The sequence below is a fragment of the Bubalus bubalis genome, chromosome 7 (genome assembly GCF_019923935.1).
Source record: "Bubalus bubalis isolate 160015118507 breed Murrah chromosome 7, NDDB_SH_1, whole genome shotgun sequence".
In the NCBI taxonomy this organism is placed as follows: domain Eukaryota; kingdom Metazoa; phylum Chordata; class Mammalia; order Artiodactyla; family Bovidae; genus Bubalus; species Bubalus bubalis.
Genome location: NC_059163.1, coordinates 1,652,027 through 1,666,169, shown reverse-complemented (window position 1 = coordinate 1,666,169; position 14,143 = coordinate 1,652,027). Strand labels below are relative to the sequence as shown.

The window sequence follows — 14,143 nt, the reverse complement described above, 5'->3', positions numbered from 1 at the left end:
AAATAGAGGAAAACAATAGAATGGGAAAGACTAGAGATCTCTTCAAGAAAATTAGAGATACCAAGGGAACATTTCATGCAAAGAAGGGCACAATAAAGGACAGAAATGGTATAGACCTAACAGAAGCAGAAGATATTAAGAGATGACAACAATACACAGCATAACTATAAAAAAAAAGATCACTCACCTAGAGCCACACATCCTGGAATGTGACGTCAAGTGGGCCTTCGGAAGCATCACTACGAACAAACTAGTGGAGGTGATGGAATTCCAGTTGAGTTATTTCAAATCCCAAAAGATGAGGCTTGTGAAAGTGCTGCAATCAATGTGTCAGCAAATTTGGAAAACTCAGCAGTGGCCTGGAAAAGGTCAGTTTTCGTTCCAATCCCGACAAAGTGCAACGCCAAAGAATGTTCAAACTACCGCACAACTGCACTCATTTCACACGCTAGCAAAGTAATGCTCAAAATTCTCCAAGCCAGGCTTCAACAGTACATGAACCGAGAACTTCCAGATGTTAAAGTTGGATTTAGAAAAGGCAGAGGAACCAAACTGCCAACATCTATTGAATCATAGAAAAAAGCAAGAGAATTCCAGAAAAACATCTACTTCTGCTCTATTGATTATGACAAAGTCTTTGACTCTGTGGATCACAACAAACTGTGGAAAATTCTTCAAGAGATGGGAATACCAGACCACCTTACCTGCCTCTTGAGAAATCTGTATACAGGTCAAAAAAGCATCAGTTACAACTGGACGTGGAACAACAGACTGGTTCCAAATCGGGAAAGTATATCGAGACTGCATATTGTCATCCTATGCAGAGTACATCTTGAGAAATGCCGGGCTGGATGAAGCACAAGCTGGAATCAAGACTGCTGGGAGAAATACCAGTAACCTCAGATACACAGATGACACCACCCTTATGGCAGAAGGTGAAGAAGAACTCAAGAGCCTCTTGATGCAACTGGAAGAGAGTGAAAAAGTTGGCTTAAAACTCAACATTCGGAAAACTAAGATATTGGCATCTGGTCCCATCATTTCATGGCAAATAGCTGGGCAAACAATGGAAACAGTGACAGACTTTATTTTCTTGGACTCCAAAATCACTGCAGATGGTGACTACAGCCATGAAATTAAAAGACGTTTGCTCCTTGGAAAAAAGCTATGACCAAGCTAGACAGTCTGTTAAAAAGCAGAGACATTACTTTGCTGACAAAGGTTCGTCTAGTCAAAGCTATGGTTTTTCCAATAGTCACCATAAACAAAGCTGAGCACCGAAGAGTTAATGCTGTTGAACTGTGGTGCTGGAGAAGACTCTTGAGAGTCCCTTGGACTGCAAGGAGATCCAATCAGTCCATCCTAAAGGAAATCAGTCCTGAATATTCACTGGAAGGACTGATGCTGAAGCTGAAACCCCAATACTTTGTCCACCTGATGCAAAGAACTGACTCACTAGAAAAGACCTGATGCTGGGAAAGATTGAAGGCTGGAGAAGGGGACGACAGAGGATGAGATGGTTGGATGGCATCACCGATTTGATGGACATGAGTCTGAGCAAGCTCTGGGAGTTTGGTGATGGACAGGGAGGCCTGGAGTGCTGCAGTCCATCGGGTCACAAAGAGTCAGACACGACTGAGCGCCTGAGCTGTACTGACAATATACAGATAGATAAATAGATAGATGTAACTACATGTTAATTTTTTAATTAGCATATAATAAAACCACTTGGAAAAATTCTAACGGTATCTTTAAAGTCAAGCCACATATATACTGAGCAATTCCACTTCGGGTTTACACTCGACCAAAAGGAGCCCCCTATCCACCAAAAGACATGTACAGGAATGTGCATACCAGCCGGATTTGTATCAGTCATGAAATAAAATGAGCCCAATGTCCGTCAATATTAGAATGGTTAAGTTGCGGGATAGTCGCACAATGGAAACTGCATGCCGTGAAAAGGAATGGCGAACTGCTGCATCAACAACAGGAATGGACTCAAATACACTGTTGAGCCGGAGAGCCCTGCCTACCGCAGAGCACTTTTATGTGAAAATCAGACACAGGCAACACACCAAGAACAGTGAGGATGACGAGGAGGGGAACATGGGCACATTCTAGGGTACTGGGAATACTTTTTTATCCATATTGCCTATGTCCAAATACTGGTCCCATGGGTGTGCACACACACAAAGAATACTGCACACAGAGACACTCCCTGTGGCTTTACCCACTGCAAACCTTTCTGAATCACACAAGGTTCTAGATCTTTACCGGACCTACTTCCTCAGGTCACTGAAGCAAATGCAAACCAGGACCTTCCCTGGTGACTCACTGGTAAAGAATCCGGCTGCCAATGCAGGTGGTACAGGTTTGATCCCTGATCCAAGAAGACCCCACGCGCCTCGGAGTAACGAATCCATAGTGCCACCACGACCGAGCCTGTGCCTAGCGCCTGGGAGCCGCAGCTACTGGCGCCCCCGTGCCCCAGAGCCAGTGCTCAACAACGAGGCCTCCGCAGTGAGAAGCCCACGGCCGCCAACCAGAAAGCACCCTGTTCACTGCAATTACAGAAAGCAATGAAGACCAGCCCCCGAGAGTGATGAGTGAGCATCATCTCATCGTGGCAGCTCTGCGTGCGGCACGGGGAAGGCCGCTACAGACCGCAGCGTGCTCCAAGATCCACAATCACACCGTCTCACCGGAGGACACACTGCACGTGCTGTGTCTTAGTTGCAGTCATGTCCAACCCTCTGCGATGCCACGGACTGGGGCTCGCCAGGCTCTTCTGTCCATAGGATTCTCCAGGCAAGAATACTGGAGTGGGTTGCCATGTCCTTCTCTAGGAGGATACACTGTATGATGGCCCTTAAACATTAACATTTTAATTATTAATTTCTTGGGTTTCCAAATCACTGCAGATGGCGACTACAGCCATGAAATTAAGACACCTTCTCCTTGAAAGGAAAGTTATGACCAACTTAGATAGCATATTGAAAAGCACAGATGTTAACCTCACCGACAGAGGTCCGTCTAGTCAAGGCTACGGTTTTTCCAGTGGTCATGTATGGATGTGAGAGTTGGACTCTGAAGAAAGCTGAGAGCCGAAGGATTGATGCTTTTGAACTGTGGTGTTGGAGAAGACTCTTGAGAGTCCCTTGGACTGCAAGGAGATCCAACCAGTCCATTCTGAAGGAGATCAGTCCTGAATCTTCACTGGAAGGACTGATGCTGAAGCTGAACCTCCAATCCTTTGGCCACCTAATGCGAAGAACTAACTCATTGGAAAAGACCCTGATTCTGGGAAAGATCGAAGGCAGGAGGAGGACAGAGGATGAGATGGCTAGATGGCATCACCAACTCAATGGACGTGAGTTTGAGTAAACCCCGGGAGTTGGTGAAGAAGCCTGGCGTGCTGCAGTCCATGGAGTCACAAAGAGTCAGACATGACTGAGCGACTGAACAAAACTGAAACATTAATAAATTCTTCTTGCCAGTTTTTTAGCAACAAAAAAGGATTTACGTTATTATCAACAAAAATGCTCCCTATGCAGCATGTTCTATGATTTTCAAACTGTAGTATCACTGTATACCTTGATTTGTACCCCAAACAGCTTCCTGTCATAAACCTCTACTACTACTTACTAAGTCACTTCAGTCATGTCTGACTCTTTGCGACCCCACCGACAGCAGCCCACCAGGCTCCCCCGTCCCTGGGATTCTCCAGGCAAGAACACTGGAGTGGGTTGCCATTTCCTTCTCCACATAAACCTCTAACAGCATTACAAAAGAGTCCTAAATGCCCATCTGAGCCCTCCATACGTGTACATTTTATGTAAACTGATACCCCAACAGCTAATTTCATGGCTCAATTTCCACAATACAAAAATCTGCATACTCTCCTATGCAGATATATATATACACACAGATACTTTACAAAACTGGATCCTTACTACAAACACTGTTCTCTTCAACGTTTTGCTTTTTCAGCCACGCTGTGCGGCTTGGATTCAGCTCCCTGACCAGGGGTTGAGACCATGTCCTCAGCGGTGTGGAGTCCTCACCACTGGACCACCAGGACATTCCCACACTCACTTTTTTATTTTGTAAGCTTCTCTCTTCACTTAATGCATCATGAATGTTATGAAAATTATATTTTAAAATAGGGATGCAAAAAAGCAAGATATTTTCATAATATCCTTCACCTACCAACTTTTCACACAGACCAGCACACGTGGCTGTTAGAACAGGACTGGCCAAGACACGTGTCATCATCTTTACATCCTCATGTCACGAGTGAGAAAGCTTCATCGATGGCGTCTTGCAGCAGGGCGCCTGCAGAGCCAGCCAGGCTGGCTTCCTGACAGTAAGGGTCCGATTCACACACAACCCCGTGTGCCCACTTGCCAGCCTTCAACCGTTTAATTCTCCCAACAACACGAGAAGCTGGGAGCCTACAAAGCCGGGCAGTGTGAGGCTGTGCCTCAGGGCACAGAGCCTAGCAAGTCTGTGTCCCCTGGCTTTGCATATTTTGTGTACAGAGCTGTGCTATGGGCCGAAGACTCTAGGAGCTAAGCTGTTTCCTACTCATCCCACAGTCCTCATTTCCCCCCAACTGCACGTGGAAGCGCCCTCTTTGCCTCAAGGCCACCTCCAACGGTGGCAGTCCTGGGTCCATGCGCGGGGCCTGCGCAGCATGCTGACAGGGGAGTGAAGACCCCTCCTGAGAATCCAGACAGCCCGCCTACTCTCACTCCTCTCAGGCACCTTCTGCCCAGGTGAACCCAGAGATGGAAACGAGGCGCCCCGAGAACCGTAAGCCTGCCTGGGAAACACAGGGCCAGCACCCATTTACCGTTACTCGTTGACCAACACTGTTTGGGGTGGCTCTTCTGCCCCAGATGAGGTGTCCCAAAAAGCTCACCATCTGAGGGGAAACAATTCAGAGGTTCCAGAATTACACAAAGAATTTTTGTGATTGGTGTCACCTGTTACCATAAACAGTATCTTTGATATGTTATTAATAAAACACTTGTGAAGTACTTTTAAAAGTAAAGACACAGCTTGAAAACTTCAAAGTACAGTAGAAGAGAATGTTTTCCAAGGTGCAGGTCACAACTCAACAGTACATAATAATCCGTGTATTACAACCACCATTATTGTTAATGAAACTGAGCGAAACAGAAGATACCAGAAAGTATCAGAGTATCGTTTTGTAAACCCTGCAGTGTGAGAGTGTGTGTACATGTGTGAGTGCAGGGTGTGTGCAGAGCAGTATAAGTCTCAAGGTATTTAGTTCTTATAGTGGGACACGGTCCAAACTCTGAACTCATAAATTTAACAGAAAAAAAAAAAAAAAAGTCCTGTCAAGATAATTAATACTAGGCAGACAGTTATCCAAGTTTGAAAAGTGTCATTCGAATATAACTAAAAGGTTATTTTAGCTAAATAATGCAAAATAAGTGAGAATTATTAAAACCTAGAATGGTGTGAAAGACTACTGTAAGAATTTTTATTGTGCCACCAATTTCTTTTTATTAAATCAATAAAAATGGGTGTATTTTACATCCAGCTGCAGCCAATATTATCAACATTTTTGTAAAGAATTTGCTAAAACAGACCTCCCTGCCTCCCCTCCCCAGAAGCAGCAAACACGGCCCTTAATTTGCACTCTAATCAAGCAAATGCGTAAGCCTCATCCTGTATCCTAAGAACGACACCAGTTTTGCTCTCCAGTGTACTGGAAAATGGCAAGCTCTGAAGACTGTGAAATGCAGGGCTGTGACCCAAAACAAAGCTGACAATATAAAGAAAGTTCCAACAACTGCAGAGAACACCCAAACCCTATAAGCTACAACTAAAGCCCACACACATTACTATGTATTCAGATAATAATATCAGGACCAGAGAGCCATGCCACGTGCAATGATTTCTTATCTGTTCTCACTACCTATCGTTCCAACATAACATTTACAATCCCGCATAACACAATTTCTGTCTCAGAAACGGGCACACAAATAAATACTTCTTACGAGGCTTTCGGTTGTTTTCACTGCTGCAAATGTCTTCAAAGCAACTTAAAACAGTCCTAACAACACAAACTCCTGAAAAAAAAAAAAAAAATCCATTTCAGCAGCCGACTGAACGAGTGGAAATGACTGCCAACTGCACACCCGCGTACCAGTCCTGGGTCTTGCAAAGTGTTGTGACCAAGAGCGAAATAAAAGTGGCAGCCATCCACAGCTAGCAGCGGCAGTGTGTGCTGCTGTATTCAAAGACAGAAGAAAGAAAGAAACAAAAAAAATGACGATTCAAATATATACCTGAGTAACCAGACCACTCATTACCTCTATAAACACTTTCAAAGAGCAGGGGGTGAAGCGCCAGGGCCGCCACTTGCGAGGGCTGCCAGTCTCTTTTTTCAAATGACCGTTTCGGAGGAGCACAAGAAAACTTGGAGGCGGCGCTCGGCGATGACCGTGCGCCGGGCGCGGAGGAAGGAGGTGGGCACGCGCGGCGAGCCTCGCTCGCGTCCACCTGACGCCCAGCGGCTCCGGAATCGCACCCGAGTAAACCTCAAGGACGGGCCCGCCGCGGGCCGAGGCGGCCCCGGCCCGGGCCGTGACAGCGCCGCGCAGGTGGGCGCCGCGCGCTCCCGGGAGATGCGGCACCTGGCGGCGGCCGGGCCCCGGGCGCCTCCCACAGCCCGGGGCCGCGGTCCCCCGCGCCGGCCCCGCGGGAGGCTGTCAGCGCGCGAGCCGCCCGGCCCCGGCCCCGCACCGTTACCGCCCTCGCCCCCCCGCCGCTTACCTCAAAGTAGCCTCCGGGGGCGGCGCCGCCCGCGCCCGCGCCCGCGCCGAGGGGCCCGTTGGCCGCCGCCGCCGCCGCCGCCGCCGCGCCGCCCGGGGCCGCCAGGCCCGCGGCCTGGGAGCCGCGCAGCGCCGCCGCCGGGCCGGCCTTGCCGCCGCCCGCGCCGCCGTTGCCCCCGCCCGAGCCGCCGCCGCCGCCGCCCCGCTTGTTCTTCCGGCGCTTGGCCCCGCGCTTGGCGTCGGCCGGGCTCATGGCGGGCGGGCGGGCGGGGAGGGCGCAGAGTGGGCGCGGGGCCGCGGGCGGCGGCGGAGGGCGGGGAAGGCGGGGAGGCTGAGGCGGCGGCGGGACACGCTCTGGCCGGCCGCGGGCGGGGGGCGGGGGGGCAGGGCGCTGCGCGGGGTCGCCTCCGGGCGGGCGGGCGGGCGGCAGCTGTGGGGCGGCGGCTGGGCGGGAGCGACGGCGAGTCCACCGGGCCCGGCGCCGCCGCTGACCAGAGTTAGAGTCCAATATGGCGGACACAAGGGGAAAGGGATCCCAGTTTACGTCGGGGGAGGGGGAAGGAGCGGCGGGGAGGGGGAGGGGTGTGGGCGCCCTCCTCCCCCCCTCCCCGCCCCCCCCCTCCCCGCCTCACTCCGCCCTCTCCAGCTCCGCTCCCCCTCCGGCCGCGCCCTCCCTGCCCGCCGTTAACACGCCTCCGGCACGTGGGGCACGCCGGGAGCTGGAGTCCGCGCTCTCGCACTCGCCGCTCAGGCCGCCCTGTGTGGGGACTACGATTCCCGTCAGGCCGCGTGCGCTCAAGCGCCCGGACGCCGCGAGGGGCTGCGGCAAGGGGAGCGAAATGCGGAGGTGACGTCACCCCGGGCCCGAGCCGCGCGGCCCCCTCCCCGCCCGCGCCGCGCGGCCTTCTGGGACTTGTAGTCGAGCGGAGGGGCCCGGCCCAGCGCGGGGCCGAGTGAGCGAACTACGAGCCAGCGGTGAACAGAGTTCCGCCTCTTTGACAGGCTCCCAGACGCCCCCGCGCCCCACGCCCCCGCCGCGGGTCCGTAGCCGGGTTCGGCCCCCGGGATGGCGTCGGGCAGGCGAGCCCCCGTTCTGACCCGCCGGGAACGGCTCTGTGACCTTGGCCCGGTTCGAATCCGCCTCCTCCACTGGTTGGCCCTGTGACCTTGGGCCGGGGCCCTCGCCTGAGTCCAGGTGACTCAGTGGGACTCGAAGGACCCGTCTCGGGTGCTGGGCCGCGTTTCTGGACGGAGAGCGCTGGGTCTGGCTGCCGGGCTGGTCAGGGGCCTCCCGCCCCGGGCGATGGGGCCGCCGCGAGCCTTCAGACCTGGCCGCTCGCTTAGAATCGCTGGGCTGGAGGCGCCCTTCCCACCTCGTCTTCTTCCTGCTGCCCCTTTGCAGCCACCGCCCGGGCTCCCGGTACCTTGCGACCCTGCGCTGTCTCAGGGCGGTCCAGCCGCTCCTCACGACCTCGCATGCACCCGCCGCACAAGCCACGAACCCCGTCAGGCCCTCCCCGGCCCTGCAGTGGGGCCACTCCGCCGGGACCCTCCTGCCTGGGCCGCTTGCCCGTCATCGGGAAGCCCCAGGTACAAGTCTGCCCTCAGCCCCGTACCACAGGGATCCCTCGTCGGGCCTCGTGTTCAGGAGGGCTCCACCCTTCACAAACACCGAGACACAAGAGACGGGTTTTACCTTACTTGGCTCCATGGTTGGTTACAGGGCCGAGATGCAGAGGACCTTGGCGCTAGAGTGTATGGTACGAGGGCCTTCATTTGCATTTCTTCCTGGGCCCCACAACCTTCATCTCTGGGCCTGCCAGGACCCACCGCCTCACCTTCACTCTTGCCCCAGCTGCAGCCGCGGCCTTTTAATCCTCTGACCGGTTAGTGCCACAACCAGAATGAGCTAATATGATCAATTATGTAGGCAGAATAAGACCCCTCACTTCTCCTGGTGGGTCTTGAATGACCTTGCTGCTGAAGGTAGAGTTTGACAGGGTGGGGGTGTTTGTCTTAGCACTCCACTGGATGGGCAATGTTTTGGGCTGCCCCCCTCCCCACAGCTTCCCTGATAGCTCAGTTGGTAAAGAATCCGCCTGCAGTGCAGGAGACCCCGGCTCGATTCCTGGGTCATCGGAAGATCCGCTGGAGTAGGGATAGGCTACCCACTCCAGTATTCAGAATCTGCCTGCAATGCAGGAGACCTGGGTTCCATCCCTGGGTTGGGAAGATCCCCTGGAGAAGGGAAAGGCTACCCACTCCAGTACTCTGGCCTGGAGAATTCCCATGGACTGTATATGGGGTCACAAAGAGTTGGACACGATCCAGCGACTTTGACTCTCTCCACAAGTCTGGGTCAGGCTCCCCACTCACTCTCCCCACAAGCCTGGGTCAGGCTCCCCACTCACTCTCCCCACAAGCCTGGGTCAGGCTCCTCACTCCCACAGACCCTGTGCTTTTGCTCGACAGAGCACGTTGCACTGGACTGGGATTCTTGGTGTTCACCAGTATCCCCAGAGAAGTCTAGGACGGGCATAGGAATGTCTGCCTCCTGCACCTCTGAACCTTAGCTCCTGCCAGACAAGGACTGGACACACATCAATCTAGTATTTGTTGGATGAATGAGTGATGTAATAATGGCCATTTGTCAAGCAGTTTCACACCAGCCACTCTGCTGCTGCATGCTCTCATGCAATCAGTACAACCATTCTCCGGATAGGCACCACTAGCCCGCTACTGTGGATGAGAAACAAAAGTTCACAGATGGTGCGGGGTTTGCCCAAAGTCACCCAGATAGTCAGAGGCAAGGCCCAGGTTCCAGCTCAGATGTGGCTCAGGTACAACTAGGTTTCAGCAGAGCACAGGGTGATACAATCAAGAGTTCTCTGGTGCCTGGGGACAGAAGCCTCTCTGAGGAGGAGAGCTGGACCAGAGCTGGTAACTGTCAGAGCAAAGGGCTTTCAGCCGTCAAGACTCAAGCAGGGGAAAGCCCAGCATTCCCTGGGACCTAACAGAATCAAGGTCAGGTTTTATTCTAAACGGAACTGAGAGTCATGGAGGGTTCTGAGCAAGGACTGTCATGTTGGATGCATGTTTTTGAGAAAACTCTGGCTATTGTATTGAGAATGGATGTCAGGGGAGCAAGATTAGAGGCTGGGACACCCCTGAAGGGCACCCAGCAGATGGAGAGGGTGCTCCTGGCAAATAGAATTTACAAACAAAAGGCATAAAGAAGTGGTTCTCAGCTTTCATTTTCCATTATCTACCCTTAAGGAAAAATTAAGATATTAAGGAGATAATACTAAGGAACAAAATTTCGTATGGTAGAATTGAACTTGGGGAGGGCCACAACCCATTGTAATATCTAAGATTACTTTCTTCCCTTAAGAATCAGTTTTCACCCCTTGAGAGATGTGTTAGTGAGTATTCTCCAGAGAAACAGAACCAATTATTGTAAGGAATTGGCTCATAAAAATGATGGAGGCTGACAAGTCCTGAGACCTTCAGTCAGCAACCTGGAGAGCCAATGGTGCAGTCCAAGTCCAAAAGCCTGAGGACCAGGAGGGCCAGTGGAGGTATTCTAGTCTGAAAGCCAACCAGCTGTGAGACCCAGGAAGAGCTGATGTTTCAGTGTGATCCAAAAGGTAGGAAAAAAAACACACAAATGATCCAGCTCAGAGGCACTCAGGCAACAGGGGCTGTCTTTTTCTTCTATCAGATCAGCTCAGTCGCTCAGTCGTGTCTGACTCTTTGCGACCCCATGAATCGCAGCACGCCAGGCCTCCCTGTCCATCACCAACTCCCGCAGTTCACTGAGACTCACGTCCATCGAGTCAGTGATGCCATCCAGCCATCTCATCCTCTGTCGTCCCCTTTTCCTCCTGCCCCCAAATCCCTCCCAGCATCAGAGTCTTTTCCCATGAGTCAACTCTTCGCATGAGGTGGCCAAAGTACTGGAGTTTCAGCTTTAGCATCATTCCTTCCAAAGAAATCCCAGGGCTGATCTCCTTCAGAATGGATGAGGCCCACCCACACTGAGGAGGACAATCTGCTTTACTCAGTCAACCAATGCAGATGTTAATCTCATCCCCAAACACTCTCAACAGACACCTCCAGAATTATGTTTAACCAAATATCTGGGCATCCTAGGACCCACTCATGCTGACCTGAAATAACCGTCACAAGGGAGAATGCAGGATGTAGGGTCAGGAGGGTCTTTGTATACTCTTAAAAGTAGAAGCAGCTTGGTCTGGCAGGAGCACAAGTGGTCACAGGGAGACATGGACAGTGACCATGGAGAGGCTTCAGGCATGGAGATGGCCACTCAAAGCACCCTCCTGATTTGGAAATCTCTTAGAACCACTTGCAGGAAAAGATGGCATATGTTGGATATTTTTGTAAAAGTCAAGTTTTATTATTTTCATGTGTACTATTAATGAAGATATGAGTATGTACTAATAGCACAAGATGATTTTGTAAGAAAAGTTAGGTGAGTTCATTCTCACAATTCATAATTAGGGAGCATTACACAATAACGAATCATTACCTCGAAAGCCTTTTCTAATTTGTGGCTTTATTAAGTCTGCAGAAAGAGAAGCTGAGCACCCCTGCTCAAGCCATTTCCTTGCCCCAAGTAGAACTAGTGGCAGTGAGCTCCCACCCCCAGGCAGAGCACAGGAAACGCTCTGCAGAAGCTACACAATGTAAGAGCAGCCATGGGCGTGTTAACGTTTGGCGATCCCAAAGAATCAGGCAGTTCTTGAGGATCACCCAGAATTGAAGCCACCAGTCATAACCTCTGCCCACATGGAGCTTCTAATCAGCTTTTAATCACATTGCTTGTAAACATGAAGGAACAGTGAAGGATCACCAGTTATTTAAGAAATGGCTCAAGTGTGAATATGAAAAAATGTGTGGGCAGGGTGGGCAGGCAAAGAAACTGTTAACGGAGGGAATCAAAAAATGTTTTCAAAAACTGCTAATAGCCTCAGAGATGTTTAAGAAAAGAGTCTTGAAAATTAAAATTATAGCCAAAATTGTAAAAGAAATTCAATAGAAGGGCTACAAGATAAAGGTAAGGAAATTATTCAGGAAGTAGAGCAAAAAGGAAATTAGAAGGAAATTATACAGGAAGTAGATCAAAAAGACACAGAAAATTAGAAATGACTTAAAATCTCACTTCAGGAGTCTTAACAACTTTCTCCTAAGAATTCTGGGGGAGGACTTCTCTTGTGGTCCAATGGTTAAGGACCCACTTTCCAATTCAGGGAACATGGTTCAATTCTTGGTTGGGGAACTGGATCCTACGTGCTGCAGGACAGCTGAGCCCCACCCCACCCCCCGGCTGCAGTTACTGAGCTCACCTGCTCGGTAGAGTCTGCACTGCAAATAGAGAAAGCCCTCACACCTGCAGTGAAGAGCCAAATAAAAACAGCCAAAATTAAAACAACTTGAGGGGAACAATGGAGGGAAATATCTTTTAAAAGAAAGAGTGTGGGACTTCTCTGGTGGTCCAGTGACTCAGACTCTATACTCCCAATGTAGGGGCCCAGTTTTGATCCCTGGTCAGGGAACTGGATCCTGCATGCCGCAACTAAAGATCCCACTTGCTGCAACAGACAGGTGCACCCAAACAAGTATTTTTTAAAAAATAATAGTAATTTACCAGAAATGAAGACTTGAACATACAGACTGGAAGGCAGCTATGCTCTTCAGTGTACCACCAACGTGAAGGTTCACATTGAAAGAGCCCACCAAGGAAGATGGTTAACTAGTAAACCAGAGATTAAAAAAAAAAGAACTTAAAAACATTCAGAAGGAAAATCAACTTCATCTAAAAAAAGATAGGAAAAAAGAACCTCACTAAACCTCTTAATTAGTAACATTCAATGCTAAACTGATGCAGGGCCTTCAAAATTCTGAAAAAAAATCACATTTAAGTAGAATTGTATAGCCAGCCAAACTGTCAATCACGTATGGAGACAAAAAACAATTGTGGGAGGGAGGAGGGAGGAGGGTTCAGGATGGGGAACACATGTATACCTGTGGCGGATTCATTTTGATATTTGGCAAATCTAATACAGTTATGTAAAGTTTAAAAATAAAATTAAAAAAAAAATAAATAAATAAAAAAATAAAATTAAAAAAAAAAAAAAAAAAAAAAAATAAAATAAAATTTCATTTTAAAAAAAAAAAAAAAAAAAAAAAAAAAAAAAAAAACAATTGTGGACATACATACTGGGAGACGATATACCAATGTGACCAATAGGGATAGTCTCCAAAATTTACAAACAGCTTATGACGATTAACAGCATCAAAACAACCCACTCAAAAAATGAAGAGAAGACCTAAATAGACATTTCTCCAAAGCAGACTTACAGATGGACAATAAGCACATGGAAAGATGTTCAACATTGCTAATTATTAGGGAAACACAAGTCAAAACTACAATGTGATATCACCTCACACCAGCCAGACTGGCTGTCATCAAAAATCCACTAACAATAAATGCTGGAGAGGGTGTGGCGAAAAGGGAACCCTCCTACACAGTTGGTGGGAATGTACATCGGTGCAGCCACTATGGAGAACAGTGTGGACGTTCCTTAAAAAACTAAAAACAGAGCTACCATATGACCCTGCAATCCCACTACTGGGCATATATCCAGAGAAAAACATGGCCCGAATAGACGCCGGAACCCAATGTTCACTGCAGCACTGTGCACAATAGCCAAGGCATGGAAGCAACCTAAATGTCCATCTACAGAGGAAAGAATGTGCTACATATATATGATGGAATGTTACTCAGCCATCAAAAAGAATGAAATAATGCCATTTGTAGCAACATGGATGGACCTCAAGAGTGTCATACTGAGTGAAGTAAATCAGACAGAGAAGGAGAAATATCGTGATATCCCTATGAACTTACTCACAAAACCAAAAGAGACCTGACTTCAAGAGAACAAGCCCATAGTTACAGGGGTGGGGGAAGGATGGGGGTGAGCAATACTTAGGGAGTTTGGGATGGACATGTACACACTGTTCTAATTAAAAGACAGCCAACAAGGACCTACTGTACAGCACATGACATTTTGCTCAATGTTATCTGCCAGCCTGAATGAGGGGGAGTTTGAGAGAAAATGGATGCATGGATGGCTGAGGCCCTTCTGCTGCTCACCTGAAACTACCGTTGTTTATTAATTGGCTGTGTTGTTCAGTCGCTGTCATGTCCAACTCTAAGATCCCATGGACTCTAGCATGCCAGGCTTCCCTGTCCTTTACTCTCTCCCAGAGTTTGCTCAAACTCATGTCCCTTGAACTGGTGATGCCATCCA

General features: G+C 49.6%; 1 protein-coding gene and 1 long non-coding RNA gene across 4 annotated transcripts in view; one reads left to right on the top strand and one right to left on the bottom strand.

The window, feature by feature from the left end:
• Window positions 1-6,874, bottom strand: part of FAM193A (family with sequence similarity 193 member A) — a 154,804-nt gene extending 147,930 nt beyond the window's left edge. The window contains exon 1 of one of the 3 annotated variants that reach the window (XM_025289574.3): window positions 6,811-6,874. The gene's annotated coding sequence lies outside the window, so the exon portion shown is untranslated. Of the gene's footprint in view, window positions 1-4,855; window positions 4,908-6,347; window positions 6,489-6,810 lie in introns of those variants that run through there. The other 2 variants (XM_044945542.2, XM_006074638.4) reach the window with 2 other exon arrangements.
• A 568-nt stretch (window positions 6,875-7,442) lies between these two features.
• Window positions 7,443-8,772, top strand: LOC123334381. Its single transcript, XR_006552121.2, has 2 exons — window positions 7,443-8,399; window positions 8,533-8,772. It is a non-coding gene; the product is annotated as an uncharacterized LOC123334381 (long non-coding RNA).
• Window positions 8,773-14,143: the final 5,371 nt, after the last annotated feature.